This window comes from Leptinotarsa decemlineata, unplaced genomic scaffold, assembly GCF_025532065.1.
Source record: "Leptinotarsa decemlineata unplaced genomic scaffold, Ldec_3_MD MMD2_tig00000035_RagTag_RagTag, whole genome shotgun sequence".
Taxonomy (NCBI): domain Eukaryota; kingdom Metazoa; phylum Arthropoda; class Insecta; order Coleoptera; family Chrysomelidae; genus Leptinotarsa; species Leptinotarsa decemlineata.
The window spans coordinates 22,669,288-22,684,860 of NW_027412540.1; the positions used below are offsets into that span (position 1 = coordinate 22,669,288).

General features: G+C 33.9%; 1 protein-coding gene across 4 annotated transcripts in view; it reads left to right on the plus strand.

Moving 5' to 3' along the window:
• Positions 1-15,573, plus strand: part of LOC111516172 (irregular chiasm C-roughest protein) — a 232,808-nt gene that overhangs the window by 61,909 nt on the left and 155,326 nt on the right. For 3 of the 4 annotated variants that reach the window (XM_074172023.1, XM_074172026.1, XM_074172024.1), the window contains one exon: positions 10,297-10,324. The exons of the other annotated variant lie outside the window; for it this stretch is intronic. The gene's annotated coding sequence lies outside the window, so the exon portion shown is untranslated. The remainder of the gene's footprint in view (positions 1-10,296; positions 10,325-15,573) is intronic. 4 annotated transcript variants of the gene reach the window in all.

The window sequence follows — 15,573 nt, forward strand, 5'->3', positions numbered from 1 at the left end:
TTTGAGAGGATGAATATTGAGAGAAAGTTGCAATTTCTCTAAATATTTCAAAAAGCGATACGTCAATGAAAAAAGTTCATCATCAGTCAAGAATGAAATGATTTTACCATTATGAATGACTGTTTGGACTCGCACGTCATAAAGTAAGATCTCATTGAGGCTGCTGACTCCCTTCCAAAGGAGACTGCTGCAAGCAGCTTCATCGGACCAGAACCTGTCATTGTCATCGCTTTGGGCTTTGCCAAACATTGAACACCTGACACCTGGATGGCAAGAAGATTTATGAAATTCTGGCAGAATCTTCCAGGATTGGCCACTCCAATGCGTTTATTCACGCTTCGAAGCTTGACAGTTGTTGGACTACAGTAGGGATGAACTACGATGTCTAACAGGCTTTCTCACAGGTCACTGTCATCACATGCAGAGACTCGGACTGTCGGAAGACAGTATGTGTCGCCTCTGTTTGGAAAATGATGAAACAGCAGAGTACATACTTTGAGCCTGCCCCGCTGGGGACGGAATCATGTTTTCAGAGTTTGGCAGAGCCCTACTCTTACCATCTGACCTGAAAGACCACTCACCATACAAATTAATCGGCTTCCTTAAGAAGCTGGGTTTATTTGGTCGAGTGTGAATATGTATGAGCCACAAGCAGTGATTATAAGCTACTATTTGAATTTCTAGAAGACCATATAGTACTTATAGAGAACACGTATATATTTGGTGATTTTAATATACCCAACCTAACAGGTATTGACTCTGATATTAATATATCTAATGAAATAAACGAAGCTTTCCAAAATTTTATCGATTTTAATGGGTTTAAACTGTATAATGACATTACAAATTGTCAGGGCAAAACTTTAGACTTGGTAATTACCTCTGAAAATAATTATAAAAAGTGTGATGTTAAGAGGGATTGTATCCCCTTTGTTAAGGAAGACATGTATCATACTGCTCTGGATATTAATATCACAGTTACATTCACCAAAAAAGTGAATGTACCAAATTTAGAGTCATTATGTAACTTTAAAAAGGCAGACTTTCTTAGGTTAAACGAATTAATTAGGGACGCAGATTGGAAAAAAGTTATAGAGGAGAAAGCGGATGTAAACGTGGCTTTACATGAATTTTATAATATTTGGTATAACATAGTAAATATTTGTGTGCCCAAATTTGTTGTCTGTTCAAACTCAAAGAGTTTTCCCGTGTAGTTTAATAAGGAAATTAAAGACTTATTGAGAGAAAAAGCGCGATATAGGAGGCTTAGATTAATATCTGATTTTTATGATATAAATTATAAAGAAATAAGAAAAAAAACAAGAACTCTGATTAAAATGGAAGAAAAAAAATATATGAAAAATTAGAACATAATTTAGCAGTGGATGTAAAGAATTTCTGGAGTCATATAAATAATAAACGAAGAAATTTTACAGAATGTAGTGAATTTGTATATAAAGGTAATCATATCACTGAGGACCAAATTACGAGTACTTTTGCTAACTTTTTTTCGTCGGTGTATGCATCGGTAGGTGCATCATATAATTTGAATTTTGAACCGGATAATACTATGTGTAATGATGATTTAATTGTGAATTCGATAACCGAAAGAGATTTTAAAAAAGCATTAAAAAAACTAAAACCTAAGAAAGCATCTGGAAGTGATGGCATTCCACCTTATGTACTTGAAGCTTACGGGGAATGGATGGAGACACCTCTACTACACATTTTTAATTTGATTATTTCAACTAACACCTTTCCGACTGCTTGGAAAACAGCAATCGTTACTCCAATTTTCAAATCGGGTAATAAAATGGATATAGAAAACTTTAGGCCAATATCTATAATGTGTGCACCTTTCAAGATATTTGACCAAATTATTTTTATCCATTTATATGAATATGTTGAAAAATATATTATACCCCAACAGCATGGCTTTGTAGCGAATAAATCTATCAACACAAACTTGCTCACTTTCACAAATTACGCATATGAAACTTTGGAAGCCAAATCGCAACTTGATGTAATATATACAGATTTTCGAAAGGCATTTGACACAGTTGATCATGATGTACTCTTGTGTAAGCTGAGTAAGTTTGGGCTGTCATATAATCTTCTCAAACTGATAAGAAGTTATCTGCAACATAGATATCAAATGGTGAAATACAATGGCAATACATCTGGTAAATTTGAGGCCAACTCCGGAGTTCCCCAGGGCTCTAATTTGGAGCCCCTACTGTTCGTTCTCTTCATCAACGACTTACCATCAGTATTAAATTATACTGAGGGTGTTTTGTTCGCTGATGATTTTAAATTTTATGGGAGAATACAAACTGTTAGAGACTGTATATTATTGCAGAAAGATTTAAATAGCATTTTTGAATGGAGTATAAAAAATAAACTGTATTTTAATGTTGAAAACTTTAGTATTTTGTCTATTACGCGATTAAAAGAACCTGTTATGTTCGAGTACAGAATTAATGAAAAGGCCCTAAACCGTTGTTCTGAGGTAAAGGATTTGGGAATTACTTATGACCATCTACTGTCCTTTTCTACACATATTAAAAATATAGCTAAGTCTGCAAACCGACTGTTAGGTTATTTGATTAGACAATCATTTAATTTTACCAATATACATTTCCTCAAAATTTTGTATTATAGTTTAATAAGGCCGAAACTAGAATTTGGTGCAATAATTTGGCATGGAGAATACCAGACTACATTATCCTTGCTAGAAAAAATTCAAGACAAGTTTCTAAGATACCTGTATTATAAAAAGCATCATGTATATCCCGATTATAATGTAGTTAGAACTACCCATCTGAGACATGAATTTAAAATTTTTACTTTGGAAGATCGAAGAGTGCTTAACATTTTGCTGTTTTTGTTTAAAATTATTAATAATAGAACGACTAGAGCTCCTCTTGCAACCATGTGTCGACTAGCAAATTATTATAACACACTCATTGATCTGGATTGGTCAATAACTCAAAATATGTTTAGAAACATTATAATCAAACAAATTATTAATTTATCATAATAATGTTAACTTATTATAATCACTACTCAAATAGTTTCTCTTATTTGTTGAATTAATACTAATATTGTAAGAAATCATAGTGTTAAGTTCACGTTTACTTTTATTTTTCATTTATAACTCTTGTAAATTAATTTAAATTATTTGTAATATTATATATATATATATATATATATATATTATTTATCCATGTAATAAGACCAGTAGGTCTGTTTGGATACAAATAAATAAATAAATAAATAAACAATAAACCCATGCGGGTTTAAGGGTCGAATAAACCCATTCACCTAACCATAACCCATACAATGGCTTTGAGAGCACTAAGGATCAAATAAAAGAAAAAGAAATAAATAAAAGAAAAAGTAAGCAAAATCATATTACAAAATAACCGAACAACAACATTCAATATACCATTTCCTGAATTATACCATTCAACTCACTTATCCCCAAGTTGGAATTTGACGGCGCGGCGGGATGTTCGATCGTTGATATCTTTCGGCGAGCTATGAAGGTTATATTTCATGTAGAGATATCCAGGAAATGCCTTTTATCTTGTCAGAAATGTGTTCAAGAGCATAAGCTACCCTAAAAGCACGCTGAAATTCGGGAAATGCGTTAGAGATTTTCACTCTCGCCCAGATTATAACTCCTCTATTCAAGCGTGGAAATGACTCCACATCAAAGTAGGGTAATTACTCATTTAGAATAGATACGAGGGGAAAATATAAGGATCAATTTGTAGTAAAAATATCGTTCCTGGTTGATGATACTATTAGAAATCTATTTTGTCTATAATGCTATGTCAAATGGGACATCGTAACTCAGTTTTGCGTAGACGAATAATTTACTTCGTATAATAAGTTACTAAATGAAGTCATAAAAAAATTCACGTCGTCATAAAAACTCATAAGCCTCATAAACAAACTCGATGTGAAACAAATATTTGAATGTATACCTGTATAATCACTTTAACTGAAGTACATTACACATTTATAACCGTTACCCCTGATAATAATAATAATAATAAATGGTCTGTATTTTACGTGGCGGAGTTTAGCAAAGCGCTATTCTTCCACTCAACCATGTTAAAAAAAAAGAAACATTACAAAAAATAAATGGCAATTTCAGGACAAAAGTAAAATGAAATACAAATATTTATGTTTGGATCACTGTTGACCAAGCACTTCAGTTTTAAGTTTAATTTTGAATAGCGGTAGTGATGAATTTTTCAGAGATTCACTGAATGAATTATACAGCATGCTACATGAAAGATCGTTCATAGATAGTGCTGTTATGATTCAGATTGTCAAAATGATTATCAAATCTAAGGTTTTTGACTGTATCTGATGTATCCAATATAAACAATAGTACACTTCGATTAATTTAACTTTACCGATACTTCATCATTGATGTGCATATGAAATAAATCACGAAATTGTGGTCAAATGTAAGACGAACTGTCTAATATCCCGATTAAAATTATAACATGTAGTTAATGACAATAAATTAACATTTTCAAATTTATGGAAATGTCGGTTCCTGATGACCTCAAAAGTTTTTATGTAGATGTGACAGTTAACGAAAAAGGTGGCATTGCAATGTTTCCAAAACATTTGCAGACATTAATATTAACAAACGAGTTTCCATTGAATCATCCGTGCATGGATGCAGAGACACTGTAACACTGACGAAAATAATACCCAATAACATAAAACAATGGTACTGTCAACTGTCAATATCATGTCTGGCAAATGTATATCATGTCTGTTATGAGTATTAATTGATGATCACTCTAACATAAGTCTTTGATTAGAAGACAAATGTTAACGAATTGTCATCTGTTCATAGCGGTTGATAGAAAGAGATGTTACATAGAGGGTGTGTGATTTCTATGATCATAAATTGATGACGCATCGGTAAAGTTAAAATAATCGAAGTATATGCAAATATGATGTCAGTGGCGCAAATATAGAACGGGTAGATCCCAACTTTCATTTCATGTGATCAGGCAAAAGTACCAATAGGAACTCCCGAACTTCGACAATTGACAAATTAGTTGTCATTTATTCAGTCTGTTCTGCCAAATCACCATGGATGGTATATCATTCCACAACATGTGCATGTGTACGTACCGTACCGCGCCCTTCGCTCATTTTAGGCCGGTGACATACTTCGCGATTTTCGAGCGGTTTTTTCCAGCGCGGTTTCCGAGAGGTAATTGCTGGGAAAAATCGCTATAATGAGTACCTTACAGTGTACGTCATTTCCGAGTGATTTCCTGGCAGTCCGAGTTTCTAACTGGAGGGGAAATATTTCCTTGTCGTTCTCTAGTATCGTTCGCACCTTCAAAGCAACCACTATGAAGTCTGCTGCTGCGATATTTCGTCATCAAATGGTACACCCGTACCACATAAAGATGACCCAGGAAGAAGAAAAAAAGGAATAAAAAATCAAAGATTATGTAGATTTTACCTATTACCGAATGTCCATAAAGTTTGTCGATGAACTTACGGTAATTGTTCGACCTTTGCTACAGAAAAATTGCACCAGAAGAGTACCTATCAGCACTGAAGAGAGGCTTTCTGTTAGATTGAGGTTAGTTCAAGTTTATAAAATATTATTCACATATTTCTTCTAGAGGGAGACATGACCAACACATATCTTATGGGAACCTTAAAAATACATAAAATCAAAATATTTGTAGTACATACTCCCTTTTGTTCCACAAACTAGGGTGACTGTCTACGCTACGAATTAAAGTGTTCACTTTTATGCTCGAATCGCTTGGTCGGCCCTGCCCTCCGATTGCCCTCGGAATCCGACGACCGGACGGCTGTAAACAAATCGCCGCTGTTGAAAACCGCAAGCACTGTCATATTCCATTTCATTGCAGGAGTTGGCATAAAAATAAAAAACCGCTCGGAAATCGCGCTGGAAAAAACCGCTCGGAAATCGCGAAGTATGTGACCGGCTTCACGATCGCCATAATCATCCTACCTAGCGGACTATTCGCAATGTGGTGGCTAAATTTGAGTCCACTGAGAGGAGAAGTCAGTCGATTTTGCGTCACTCACAAGAACTCAGCCTTTTGCAGAGCACAACATGGTGATTTTGCGTCGTCGTCATGCAGTCATGATTTATGCGCCAGAGTCATGAAAAATTTAACGTTTCGGATGCATTCCACCCAAAAAGCCGGTCATTAAATGGCGTCAGCAGTTCTTTCTAACGAATAAAAAATTTTTATAATATTCCACACACACTTTGTTTAATTCAAATTTAAAGATAGGAAGACCCTATAAATAGCAAGTGCTAAATTTAGCGTCTGCGACTTGGATAAAGGATCCTATACACTTTCAGACAATAAAGTCGAATATGAGAGTTATTATTCGGTAAACACCATTCATTTTATTATGCAAAAATTTCATCAGGTCACAAGTTGAAAGGTAACAAATATTCATTTTGTGAACAAAAGAATTCAGACTTCACTAAAAGTTCAAATTACACAACACAACAAAGTTTTTGTTTCGGGGTTGAAATTAGATGATTTTAATGTATTTCCACGTGTTAAAACCGAAAGTGACCATAAAAATTATATATTAGCTCTTGTTTTCAAGATATAGTATCATTATATTATATATATGTATATTGAGTTTTCAACAAATGAAATATTTCATCACCAACAGTTGGTACACATGTTTGTTTACATAACACCCCTCTCATCAGCTGTTCTTAAGTAGTAAACATAACCTATGTGAGTTTGTCAATTGTACGCACATGGTTGCTATTGAAATTATCGTGTGAAGAGAAAAATGTAGTTTACGAGCCTCTTGTAGATCCTAAGGATGTTCTCCTTCCCCCATTACATATTAAGTTGGGACTAATGAAAAACTTTGTGAAGGCCATGGACCAGGAAGGACAAGCTTTTAAGTACTTGAGAGCAAAGTTCCCCAGGTTGAGTGATGCTAAAGTCAAGGAAGGCATCTTTATTGGGCCTCAAATCCGTGAAATCGTAAATGATCCTGCTTTTGACGTGATTTTAACAGGAAATGAAAAAAGAGCCTGGGAAGCCTTCAAGGGGGTTGTACATGGGTTTTTAGGTAACAAAAGAGATGATAACTTCACAGCATTGGTTAAAGAGCTTCTTCAAGCTTACCACCAACTTGGATGCAACATGTCCTTAAAAATTCATTTTCTTCACTTTCATCTTAATTTCTTCCCACAAAACTGTGGAGCTGTGAGTGACGAACATGGAGAAAGATTCCATCAAGACATTGCCTTAATGGAACAGAGATATCAGGGCCGTTGGAATGAAGACTGCACATCCCTACACACAGACTGCTGGTCTGTGTGTAGGGATGCTCCAGAAGTGTTTTATAAAAGACAAGCTAAACGACAGCGATCTTACAATGAATCGGATGGACTTAATTGAAATTTGGTGGTACAAACTTCTTTTATTTGTCAAAACACTAAGAATAATGTTTTTTTTTATTAATTTTGTACTTAAAATATTCTAAAAGAAACATAACAATATTGTTTTATGTACTTTCATTTTTCACGTATAGTATAACTACTCTTTAAGATTAAGTACTGTGTATCTCAAAAACCAGAGTTAATAAAAATTTTTCATTGTTATTTTCGTTTTTATCACCCCAAAATTAGTAGAAATTGACTAATTTAGTGTAGGAAACATTCAAAAAATTTTTTTTGTTGTGTTGTGTTATCATCTACAAAATATTACGCAACTCACACTTTATTGAGTTGGATGATTTTATCTCCTTTCAATGTTTGTCTTAAAACTAATTAGGTAATACCCGGCTTCGGTAAAACCTCTTATCTCCACTTCCGCTGAGAAGAGAAATCTAATGTAATTATTTACTTCCGTTTACTGATCGTAAATATTAGATTTAGCCACATTTCAACAAACACTCAACGTGAATGTTTCAAGAAAAGGCAATTTTCGTATGAAATTCATATCCAAAATAGTGTAACCTCACTTTTTGATGTTCGCCAGAGACAATTTTCAGACTCGGCCTTGAATCGGCAAAGTGGTCTGTAGTAGAATGTCACCGTTACATTTTCTTGGAGTCTGAGATAAAAAATTTACCCTAAAACCCTAAAACTGCAATAGAATATTTCTTGACAATGCCGATTGCTGACTAGAAAAAACTTCTAAAATGTAAGGAATGATCCAGGATATAGCCCAAATTATTCGGCAATTGTAGACGTCATTAATCAGTGATTTTGTTTCTATTGTTAATATATTGGAATAAATGTTCATCATATATTTCTCCATTCATTAAAACAAATTGGAAGTTAGGTATAAAGGCAAAAAAATGGTGTAGGTATATTTTAATTTACCATGTCACTGGAAGAAACATGAGGGCTAGCAGCTGTCCATGAAACTCAGTATATATACCAGGGTGGTCCCAGAAGTACCCGGCCTGACCAAGAGATGGCGGTAGTTGTTTGAAAAATATCACTGTATTAGAAAGTACACAATGTATGAAGCATATGCTGCCACAACGGCAAAAAATTTCGTATATAGATTTTGGAAATATAAATTGAAATTTCTGTTCACACGTCTGCTTCTGAGTTACATATAAGTTCAAGATTTTTTTGAAACACAGTGTATATACCAGGGTGGTCCCAGAAGTACCCGGCCTGACCAAGAGATGACGGTAGTTGTTTGAAAAATATCACTGTATTAGAAAGTCCTTAATCTATCAAGTATATTTCTCAAGTTTGAAGACACTGCATTGTTGAGTATTCGTTTGGCAGCCATTAATAGCGAAGGTTTTCGCTGAATTCTCGAAAATGAAGAAAAGTGGCCATCGTCATGTGGTACAATACTATTATTTGAAAGATCTCAGCTTAATCAATATATGAGCTGAACTGGATTCTACTCTGGTGAGTCTACTACTTTGACCAAATGAGGTGACTACAGAAACGGTGAAAGAAGTATATAAACCGATATTGAATGATCGTCGACTCAGAGTAGCAGACCTACTTTGAATTTCAAAAAGTGCAGTACATTGTAAATTATCTGAAAATTTGGATATGGGAAAGCTGTGTGCAACATGGGTGCCGCGTTTGCTCACAATCGAGCAAAAACAGTATGGTGAAGATGTTTCAATTGAATGTTTAGCGAAGTTTCACAGCAAAAAAGCAGAATTCTTGCCTCGTTTCATAACCATGGAAGAAACATAGTTCCATCACTTTACAACAAAGACAAAAGAACATTCAAAACAGTAGACTTATATGGAAAAACCGGCTCTAAAGAAGGCGAAGACCATTTCATCTGCAGGCAAGGTCATGGCATTAAGTTTATAGAATGCGCGTGGGATAATTTTCATTGACCATTTCTCAAAAGGTAAAATTATGAACGGCGAGTGTTATGCCAACTTATTGCAACGTTTGATTTGAGAAATCAAACCAAAACGGCCGCATTTGACTGAGAAGAAAGTGATGTTTCATCAAGACAATGCACCAGCTCACAAATTCATTATTGCAAATACCAAAATTAAGGAATTGAAGTTTGAATTGTTACCTTATGCACCCCGTCTGCCAGATTTAACCCCATGGGATTATTTTCTGTTCCTAAACTCAGTGGTCAACGATTTTCTAACGATGAAGAAGTGATGTCTTCACTTAATGGCTCAGTTCCTATTATAAAAACGGTATCGTAAGTTATTGAACGTCGCTGGAAAAAGTTTATAGAGCTACAAGGAGATTATGCTGAACATTTTTTTTTTATTTTTGAATTTTCTCTATTGGGCCGGGTACTTCTAGGATCACCCTCGTATAAGAACATGAAATTTCAAATGAACGATAACGTATCGTCAAGTTATATTGTATTCGGCAAATGAGCTACAATTTCATTTCCGAGTTCATTACATCACAAACTGTGGTAATGATAATGAGAGATATACAATAAAATCGCTTTTTCAATGATTTTGTGTCCCATTCAGATATTTATTCTACTTTTTAATAACTCAATTTTCTTTGCAAAAACTAAACCGATTCAAAAACAAATCAAATGATAAAGCACCCTTATATATCGAAGATATATGGATCCAAGTGAATGTTTTTTTCTGAATACCAACTGCAGCCATTTATTCCTTTGTTCGGCACGAATTATCACCGATTCCCAAGGAACCGACCTCTCAGAACGTATCGATATATTTTCCCAAGTTTCTCTGTCGAACAAGAGAAAGATTCGCTCAGATCTACAACCGCTTTATATTCTTCTCTTGTTTCAGGTCTCCAGGACGTTCCGTAATGCGAAAGGTATGTTTCAAAGTATAAATTAAATTTTTATTGCGCAGTCAGTTTCCAGATTGTCTCCGAGAAAAGCGTACGTGATGTATTTCTGTTTTGAGGTCGTTAGTCATCTTCATTGATGTTTCGGTCTGGATGCGCCATGCATCCCAGCCAGAAGGAAGAGTTACGCTAGTTGCACACACACCGATTTTGGACGGCCAGTATAAAATCGTCCGATATTTTATTGGTAGCGGGTGCTTGCACACTCACCGGATTTTTATCGGTAAAACAATCAGTTGCTTTGTTGTTGTAATTAGCACGCACTACCAGAACGAAGTTCATGCGTAGTAACTACAATTTCACCGAGTATTCGAGACTGGAAGGATCGGTAAAAAACCGGTGAGTATGCAAGAGTGTATTTAGTCATGTACGCCACTACTTCCCGGTACTGCCGGCGATACAGTGACAGTGGACGGCTGCTCACCGGTATTTTACCGGCGACGATCACCGGTAGGCATGTGTGCAAGGTCCCGTTTCCACATGTGGTTCACTATTGGAATTTGGACGACCGGTAAAAAATCGGCTGTCCAAAATCGGTGTATGTGCAACTAGCGTTACTCAGACATCGAAATGTGTTTATTCATTCATTCACATCAGGAAATGAAAACACAATTATATATTGTTCAACATAATCACAAAATAGTTTTGAACAACTTAATATTCTACAGAGAAACAGTGTCGACGACATACCTGTCAAGAAAATAACTTTTAGCAAAAATTCAAAAACAGCAAGTTTAAATTGAAAGGGGTATACAGGGTGTAACTAAATAAGTGTTAAACATTTGAGGAGGTGATTCCTCATCGAAAAAAAGATAGGATCTTTCATATAAAGAAATTTCATTGGAGCATCCCTTGCTAAGATACAGCCCCATAAAGGAAGTACATAAAATTTGTATAACAATTTTTTTCCCAAGCCCTAAAAAAGTTACAATATTGAAATTAACCTGACGTTTTGTACTACCCAAAAGACACTCAGCCAGAAATTTATTTGGTTTACCCCATGGTTGTAAGGGGTGGAAAACGCAACCCCTAAAATTTATTTCCAATGTAACTTTTTGTCTTATCATTTGTTTACCATTTAAAAATTTATTTCCGATAGCCCGTTTCTATCTAAAGAAAAATGTCTCTTTGGTTTTTTGCCCAAAATAAACCAGTTCGCAGCAAAAAATTATTTTACGAACAACTAAGAAATTTTTCTGTTTGTCTATCTCTGTTTCAAGTGTGAACTGAATGTTTCTATTGAGATTATTCATGAATGTCACAAATTGATTCAGCTGTTGTAGTGCCTCTAAAACATCCATGAATGTCGTCTACATATCTGTACCAAAAATGAGTATGTTTTTTACCCAGGTCGGAATTTACTATAGTGGTTTCCAAGCTGTTCATAAGTATGTCTACTCAAAGTGGACTAAGGGGTGAGCCCATTGGTAAACCTGAATCCTGTTTATAACAACAAATTTTCAAGTTAACAATGCGAAATAATATATAGAGTTTATATATAATAGGACCGATCTGTCAAGAAGTTATCGATATCTCACAACATATTGATAAAACAATTCATTCAAAATATAAGGATGAAAACTTCACAGGAAACTCTTCCATTGATCATTTATTACATTCCTACAAATACTGAAATATATATGCTGTGACAAAGTAATCTACGATTTTCTTCTATTAATAAATGTACCAGCCGTGTTAGGAATCACACGTTAAAAGGTAAGACTTCGTTAATCCTTAGCTCGCACAAGTTTCGACTTCTGAGGGTTTTCGTTCATAGGAGTGCGACAGCTGGTTAACAAAAAAAGAGATTTTTTTTTTAAAACCAGCCGTTATTACGTTCTCGTTGATTATAAATGACTGTTGAAAAGCTGCGTTTGGAGAAAAAAACTAGAAAAAATCATGTATACTGAGATATTTTGAAAAACTGATGAATATGTGAGAAAAAATGAATTACAAAAATATAGCGTCCAGGGAAAAAGTTGATTTCGAAATAAACAACTTATAATCCGCATCACGTATACTAGATATAGGTACTCTTTCAATATTATGGTTATATCTTTTTACATTTTTCTTGTAGCACCCTCAAGTTTCAAGTACAATTATGGAAATTGAAAGAATTGATAATTTTGAGAAATCATTATCCTGCATGAATTGATACAAGTAATTCATCATTTCTTTAAAAAAAAGACTGAATAAGCGAATATGGACTTTATGGCCATGGAAAACAATCAAAAAAAAGTCTTTTTAATTGTTCATTTTTATTTTTTTATTCATCTTTCGATTTGATTTATTGCCTATTTTTATTGTGGGGTCATTTTCATTTTTATTCTTTTATTTATCTTTTGAATTATTACCTATTTTTATTTCTATTGTGTGATCATTTTCATCTTTTATCTTGATTATATTATTGTATTCGTTTAATTGTACTTTTATTTAACTTTTAATGGCTTATATATAATTGATATTTCAGCTATTCATTCTTTTTTATCCGTTCTTTTATAAATTTTGAATCATATTAAAATCATATTAGACAATAGAAGTCTGACCTAGTAAAATTCACCATGAAACAGTATCAACCACTTTCAAGCAAAGAAAGAGTCATTTGAGTTCATCAACTGATGTTGAGTTCAACATGCAAACGTGCCATACTGGGTCACTATGTCTGCCATCAACGTAATCGTTCTTTGTCTAATTAATTTAATGGTCGAAATTTCTGCAACAGTACCTACCCATCTCCTTTGAATATGTTAAATGATGTACATTTCCATTTTGCACCTGTGATTTCAAGAGATATTTCACGAAATTACGTAATAGCCATCATTACAGTGAAGCGAATTTGCAGACGAAATTGCAGACGAGAATTATTTCATTGTCCTACGCGATAGGACCTTGTCCTAGGCAATTCTGTCCGCGAAATTTGTCATAGAGCATTAAAATATTTTACTGTTTTTGGAGCTTTATTACCAGCATCAGCAGACTGGTGTCATAAAGTCACGGCTTTAGTACTTCAAATCGGATTCATAACTTTTTTGTTGCAGTTGAAAAGGCGTCGTTGAGTTGTGAGTGTGCAGCAGTATTTTATTGATTTTGGGTTTGATGGTAATCCACGGAAAGAATTATAGCTTTTTGTTTTAGAGTGAAACTCAAATGAAACGTGTAAAACTTTTGATTTTTCGACAACACGAAGCTATAGTTCATCCAAGCGGTAAAATTTGTTACTAATGATTTTGTTGAAAATAACTAGCACTATTACATATGTGTTATTTTCAATTTGCTAATGAATTTTTGGCTACCATCTCGATATCGAATAATAAATTCATGTATAATTTTGTGAACATTTAATTTTTTCAACTGAACAGGACACTTTTTACCTACAACATACATATCCTATATAGTGAGAGCAAGTAATTATTTTTATTTCTGACCGGGATATTATAAGCTTATATCGTCATAGTTACGCTATCAATAAAGAGGGTCATAACTCCCTTGGGACATTATAGATTTTATAATTCCCTCTACCTTTCACAAGTAAAAATAAATAGAAATGAAAACTGAACCATATTTTATTTATTCACGTCATTACAAATAATAAATGTACAATTTTGAAATGTTCCCTGAAAATACTTCCGCCACTGGAAACAATTTCTTCTTTTGTATGGCTGGAGCTTCTGTTCACTACAGTCGAGGTACCTGCCTCTTCTGATGACAAAGTAGACAACATAAACACAATTACTACCAAATCTACCGAAAAACATAGAAAATTCCTTACCAGTTCTTGAAAATATGCCAGAAATACAGTTTCAGTGACATCTTTTGGCATAACATTTTTCCGTGTCAGCCAGTCCAGATATATCTTGTATTCTTTTTGGTATACGGCTTCACTTTTCGATGGAATTAATGATTCTCTTGCTTGTTCAGCTTTTTTCAAAATATCCTCCATTATATTTGGGGTAGAAAACACGTTTTCACCGCAAACACAGCTTTATAACAAAGTTCTGTTTATAAACAAGTAACATAGCAACAACCTAGCAACAAGAAAACTCTACTATAATCAACGGTACCTGATTCAAATATACCGGGAAGGTAATGAATTGGTACAATTTTCCGTTTCAAAAATGAACAAACTTTGCCATCGGTAATTAAGGCCCTCCTAATTCCCTTGATACATAAATAACTATTTCAATGGATCATCACAAGTAAATCTAAAAATAGATTTCAATTGGTCAGTCAGGTAATGGTCTCCAATAGCTAGAATTCAGGAAAATCAGTAACCGAAATTTAAACATATCGTGATATGTTTATCAATATGAATAATGATATACAGGGTGTAACATAAGTACGTATTTCTGAGAGAATTGTGAAAAAACAAGCTATATCAACTTGTGTTAAAATAGAATTTTTTGGTCCTTTTTTAAATAACTTTTACAAAAAATAAGTTATATACACGAAATTCGACACCGACGGTTTTTTGACGTGGGATATCACAATTTCGTATTAATTTTTATGTAACTTTCATAGGGCGCTGCGTACGTTGTCATTATTCATTTCAACTTTTGGTACTTTTTATGAAAAAACACAATTCCCACACCTATCACAAGTAAAAAGGTATACTTTCTCAACAACGCTGGAGATGATCGTTTTCAAAATATTTACAATTTTCTATATCAATGAATATGACTTGGCTCCTGCTAAGTGAAGTTGCTGAGAATATCACAAAAAGTAAGTATGTGGTGAATCTTGTCAAAATAAACAACTTTTTTCTATGAAATGTTTGATTGAAATAATTAAAATTGCAAAAATTTGAACAATTTGTATCTCGAATCGAAAAAAAAACATTTTATAGAAAAAAGTTGTTTATTTTGATGAGATCCAACACATACTTAGTTTTTTAATGTTCTCAGCACCTTCTCTTAGCCCCTTAAGAGCTAAGTAATATTCATCGATATTGAAAATTGTAAATATTTCGAAAACGTTGTTGAGGAGGTGTTACTTAGAAAAGGTGTGGAAATAAGGTTTTTTCTTGAAAGTTACCAGAAGTTTTCTGTCAAAAAGGTTGGGGCAATTTAAAATAAATAATTACAGCGTACGCAGCGCGCAATGCGAACATTATATTGAAAAACCTAGTATTAATGAATAAAACATCGTTTCAAATTGAAAATAACATTTCAAATTTTTTTTTTTCAAATAACAATATAAGTAATATATTTGAAAAAAAC